The 6,176-nt window shown below is 44.2% G+C and overlaps 1 non-coding gene across 1 annotated transcript; it reads left to right on the top strand.

The window, feature by feature from the left end:
- The first annotated feature begins 6,038 nt into the window (after window positions 1-6,038).
- Window positions 6,039-6,176, top strand: LOC114808790. Its single transcript, XR_003756560.1, has one exon. It is a non-coding gene; the product is annotated as a small nucleolar RNA SNORA7 (small nucleolar RNA).

Genomic DNA, 6,176 nt, shown 5'->3' with positions numbered 1-6,176 from the left:
CCTTGATTTTGGGAATGGTATCATATAGTAATAATAATAATACTTGTTAAGTGCTTACTATTTGTCAAGCACTTTTCTACTTGCTGGGGTAGATACAAGGTAATCTGGTTGGACACAGTCCCTGTTCCACATGGGGCTCAGAGTCTTAATCCTTATTTTACAGATGAGGTAACTGAGATGCAGAAATGCTAAATGACTTACCCAAGGTCACACAGTACACAACTGGCAGAGCCTGGATTCGAAACCATGTCCTTCTGACTCCCAGGGCCAGGCTCTAACCGCTAGTCCATGCTGTTAGGACAGATCTCTGATCACCAGCAAAATCTGGTCTTCACAGAGAAACCTCCTTAGAGAGAACATCTCTGTCCCAGTCTCCAGGAAGTGGACCCTCAGACTCTGGATCCTCGTAGCCAAGGAAGCAGACTGTAAATCCATTCCTTTCTCCATCATAGCCTCCCATATGGTCCTTTTGCTGACTGAGCTGTTGAGCCACTGGATGAGAGTTGATGGGGACAGGGGTAGGGGCGGAGGCCAAGAGGCTTTGGTAGTCACTGTTGAATGGTGTAGAGGGTAGACCATGCTGTTCGGATGGGCCTGTGGGAAACTGCTTTCCGAACTCACGGCTGAAGGATCAGAGTGTAAATGTCCCCTAACTGAACTGAAGCCTACATGGTTATTTTGACTGAAAATAAAACATCCTTTTCCCTGAAAATCTACATTGGCCACATCCAAGGTGCGGCCTGAGAGTCCACCCAAATTAGATTTGGGGAAGTCCCTGTAATTCTATCCCCAGACCCTGCTCTTTGCAACATCAGTAATGTGAACCAATCAAGGGATTTACTGGAGGATGCAGTGATTGTCCAGTGATGTCTCCAAGAGTACCTCTTATAGTCAGAGTAACTGTCCTATGCCAAGCACTGTAATAATGTTGGTATTTTGTTAAGCGCTTACTATGTGCCGAGCAGTGTTCTAAGTGCTGGGGTAGACACAGGGGAATCAGGATGTCCCACGTGGGGCTCACAGTCTTAATCCCCATTTTACAGATGAGGTAACTGAGGCACAGAGAAGTTAAGTGACTTTCCCACAGTCACACAGCTGACAAGTGGCAGAGCTGGGATTCAAACTCATGACCTCTGACTCCAAAGCCCGTGCTCTTTCCACTGAGCCATGCTGCTTCTCTAGTAAGCCACAGTATAGAAATAAAGTAATCATATTGGACACAGTCCAATATGGGACTCAGTCTAAGTAGAAGCAAGGACTGGTGTTTAATCCTCATTTTACAAATGAGGAAACTGAAGCATGGATAATTTTAGTGACTAGCCCAAGGTCACACACATGGGAAGTGATAGAGCCAGGATAATAATGATAATTATAATGTTGGTGTTTGTTAAGTGCTTACTATGTGCTGAGCACTGTTCTAAGTGCAGGAGTAGATACAGGGTAATCAGGTTGTACCACATGAGGCTCACAGTCTTAGTTCCCCATTTCACAGATGACGTAACTGAGGCATCGAGAAGTTAAGTGACTTGCCCAAAGTCACACAGCTGACAGGTGATGGAGCCGCGATTAGAGCCCATGACCCCTGACTCCAAAGCCCATGCTCTTTCCACTGAGCCACACTGCTTCTCTGGGATTAGTACCCAGGTTTCTTTACTCTGGGGCAGAATCAATAAAAATAATAGGACTTTGAATTTTTCATTCTTTATTTTTCCTAGGCAATTATGTACATTATGTACTAATGAAAGTGTCTTTTTTCCTTCTCTCTCTGCCTCTCTCTTTGCCTGCTCTTTCCCTCTTTTGCTTTCTGACTCTCTCTCCCTTCTTTTATTTTTTACCCCTCCTTCTTACTCTCTTTCCTGCTTTTCTCTCTCCATTTCTCTTTACCTTGCTCTCCCTTTCTCCTAGTATCTTTCTCACCTGTCTTTCCACCCAAAGCCTGTCCTCCCTCAGACTTTCCTATTACCATCCTCCCTAACTCTCAACTCGGTAACCTTGGCATTAACAGCAACTCATCTTTCTCAGTCAACCCACTTAATGTGCCATCAAGTCCTGTCACTTCTTCTTTCATACCAACTCTAGAATCCACACTTTCCCCTCCACCTAAACTGCTACCGCACTGATCCAAGCACTTAATATATCCTGCCTTTTTTACTGCACTGGACTCCTCGCTGACTTCTCTGTTTCCTGTCTTTCCCCTCCCTAGTTTATTCTTCACTTTGCTGTTCAGTTCATTTTCCTAAAGACCGCTTCAGCCCAATCTCCCCACTCCTCAAAAACCTCCAAAGCTTGTCCATCCACCTCTGCATAACACAGAAACTCCTTACCATCGGTTTTAAGGGTCACAATCATCTCTCTGCCCCATCCTAGGTTACAGTGTTGATCTTCTGTCACAGCCAAACGCATACATTTCACTCATGTAACACAGACCTATTCTCTGTACTTCAATCTCATCAGTTGCAGCTCTGACCCCTTGCCCACCTGGAACTCCTTCCCCGTTCTCATCCAACGTACTACAACTCCTCCCTACCTTAGGAGCCATCTGAAAATCACATCTCCACTGAGAGGTCTTACCCAACGAGGACTTCATTTCTTCTACTTGCCCTATCTTCTGCCTCTCCTAAGTGCTTTACAACTGCTCATAAGCACTTAAGCACTTGATATTCACCCTGCCTTCAGCCTTACTGTACTGGTGTTCATATATTATACCCTACCATTTCCCGTGTTACTTATTTCAATGTCTTTTCCCTGTTTTAAACTGCAAACTTCTTGGGTGCAAGGATCATGTGTACCAACTCAGTTGTATTGTACTCTAAGTATAGTATTCTTTGCAAAACAATCCCTCAATGAATACCATTGTTTGATTCATTGACTTCCCTCTCTCATTTTCCATTCCTCTCTCCCTTTTTCTCTTTTCTCTCTCATTCTGTCTCCAGCTTATTCTCCCGTCCTCTCTCTCTCTTTCTATTGCGTTTTTCCCTCTTTCATACTCTCCTCTCTTTCTCTATGCCTCAACTTTTCTCATTTTCCTATCTTCTCCTTCTTTCTCTCTTTCTTTCTCCATTTCTTTCTTTCTCTTTTCACCATTTTTCTCTTTCTAAAGGAGGCAGAGTGGCCTAGTTGAAAGACAATGGGATTGGGTGTCAGAGGACCTAGGTTTTAATCCTGATTCTGCTATGGCCCTTCTGGGTGACTTTGGGAAAGTCACTTAATTATACTAATAATAATAATGATGGTGTTTGCTAAGCCCTTACTATGTGCCAAGCACTGTTCTAAGTACTGGAAAAGATACAAGGTTACCAAGTTGTCTCGCTTGGGGCACACAGTCTTAATCCCCATTTTACAGATGAAGTAACTGAACCACAGAGAAGTTAACTGATTTGCCCAAGTCACACAGCTGACAAGTGGCAGAGTTCGATTAGAATCCATGACCTCTGACTCCCAAGCCCATGCTCTTTCTACTAAGCCATGCTGCTATTCTGTACCTCAGTTCCCTCATCAATGAAATGGGGAAAAATACAGAGTATGGGCCTGGGAGTCAGAAGGATCTGGGTTCTAATCCCAGTACCACTATTTGTATGCTGTGTGACCTTGGACAAGTCACTTCACTTTTCCGTGCCTCTGTTACCTAAACTGTAAAATGGGGCTTAGGACTGTGAGCCCATGTGGGACAGGGACTGCGTGCAACTCAATTTGCTTATATCCAACCTAGTGCTTAGTACAACTTTGGGCACATAGTAAGCACTTAGCAAATACCACAGTTATTATTTGTAATTATTCTTTTCCCTCCTTCTTAGACTATAATCCCCATGTAGAACCTGATTATCTTGTATCTAACCCAGTGCTTAGTACAGTGCTTGGTGCAGAATAAGCACTTAACAAATACCGCAGTTATAATTATTTCTCTCTCTGTCTCTTTCTTTCTCTCTCTTTCTCTCTGCCTCTCCTCCCTCTTTCTTTCTCACTCTTTTCCTCCTGCTCTTGCTCCTGTTCTCTTTCCCTCCATCATTTTCCATCCCTCTCTCACTGTTTTTCTTTCGGCCCTCTCACTTTCTCTCCCTCTATTTCTATCATAACTGTTTTCCCTCCCTCCCTCTCTCTCCATCCCTTTCTCTGTTTTTTCTCTCTCCCTCTCCTTCCCACTCTCTTGTGCCTTACAGGAGGCTTCCCCTGCTTCTGACTCCATATGAATGGACATGAGTGACACCACCTTAGAGACAGTGACTCCAAGTCTCTATGTCTTCCTCTAAGGGCGACAGTCCATTGTGTTCAGTATTTTACTCAACATGAAAGAAAAGTCTCCTCTGCTGGTGAATATCCACGCGGTGATGTCATTTGACTTTTCAGTCACCTGTCTCTTCCTGGTGTTTCACAGTGACAGGAGGATGAGAACATTCTGGAAAAAGGAATCATCTATTTCCATCATAGATTCTTCATAAAAGTCTCAAGGAAGCTGTCAGTGTTCCCACTACACCCCTAGGAGGCTCAAAGTCAGAGAGGTAGGGTCCTGAAGGCTGAATCTGTCTAAATAGGCCTGCGCTTCACTTAAACAAAGATGCTTGTCTTCATCGACACTGGGTGAGGGAATGGGGGAAGGCGAACAGTGCAACTCCTTCACACGATGAGATAGTTATAACTCAAGGCATCCACTCAACAATCTGAGCAGTTCAGCCGCCAGAAGGGCTGCAGTGCCAACTCTTGTTTCCAAGACCCAGTTCTTTCAATCTGTCCATTCATTAATTAAATTTAGTAATTCATGATCAAACCTTCTGTATCTTTCTTCCTTAATGACCTGGTCATGTACTTTATTGACAAGATTGAATCCTTCAGATGTGATCTCCCTAAAAACTCTGCTCCTCTCCAATTCCTACCTTGTCCTTAGCCCTTTCTACTCTCCCAAAAGTATCTCAAGAAGAAACGCCTCACCTCCTCTCAAAATCTACCCTCTCCACCTGTGCTTCTGACTCTATCCCTTGATATCTAATTAAAACACTCACCTCCTCCCAGTCTACACACTTCTCCTTTAGCACCATTTTCCTCACTTCTTTGATTCCATCTGATACGGTGCCGACCCCTTTCCCAAGTCCTCCCTCTGTCCTGAAACTCTCCCTCCCTATATGCCAGGCCACCACTTTCCCCAGCTTCAAAGCCTTATTAAGGAGAAGCAGCAAAGACTAGTAGAAAGTGCATGGGCCTGGATTCTAATTCCAGCTCCACCGCTTGTGTGACCTTGGGGAAGTCACTTAACTTCTCTGTGCCTCTGTAAAAGGGGGAAAATGGAGATTTAATCCTCATCTCTCCGATTTAGCCTGCAAGAACTATGTAGACTAGGGATTGGGTCCATCCTAATTATCTGATATCTAGCCCAGAACTAAGAAAAGTGCCTGAAACCTGAGAAGTGCTTAACAAATACCATAAAAGAAACTCCAAGAGGCCTTCCCTGACTATTAATAGTATCAATACTAATTATCATTATTATTATTAGGACAATTGTTAAGCACTTACTATGTGCCAATCACTGTTTTAAGTGCTGGGGTAGATACAAGGCAATCAGGTTGCCCCATGTGGGGCTCACAATTTTAATCCCCATTTTACAGATGAGGTAGCTGAGGCATAGAGGAGTGAAGTGGCTTGCCCAAGTTCACACAGCAGACAAGTGACAGAGCCAGGATTAGAACCCACATCCTCTGACTCCCAAGCCCGTGCTCCTTCTGCTAAACCATACTGATTAAGCCCTCCTTCTGCGACTCCCTCTCCATTCTGTGCCATCTATGCACTTTGATCAGTATCCTTTGGACACTTGATATTCACTTCACTCTCAGCCCCACAGCACTTATGTACATATCCATAATTCATTAATTTATATTATTATCTGTATCTGCCCCGATAAATGTGAGCTCACTGTAGGTGGGGAACGTATCTACCAACTCTCTTCTATTGTACTCTCCCAAACACTCAGTACAATGCTCTCTGTATGCAGTAAGCACTCAATAAATATCACTGATTGACTGATTACTTTAGCAGCTACTATGTTCACAGAGCCCCTCTGAGGATGGCACCTGAAGAGTTTCCAGTACGCTTCCAGTCCCAACTACGGGAGGGAGAGTCAAGCAGAGGCCTACCCATTCCATTCCTAGCTTGGGCAGTGGCTAATGAGTGGAAGGCAATCTGCTACAAGT

The sequence above is a fragment of the Ornithorhynchus anatinus genome, unplaced genomic scaffold (genome assembly GCF_004115215.2).
Source record: "Ornithorhynchus anatinus isolate Pmale09 unplaced genomic scaffold, mOrnAna1.pri.v4 scaffold_224_arrow_ctg1, whole genome shotgun sequence".
Classification (NCBI taxonomy): Eukaryota; Metazoa; Chordata; class Mammalia; order Monotremata; family Ornithorhynchidae; genus Ornithorhynchus; species Ornithorhynchus anatinus.
Note: the sequence above shows the minus strand (reverse complement) of the source record. Positions and strands in the feature narration are given on the sequence as shown.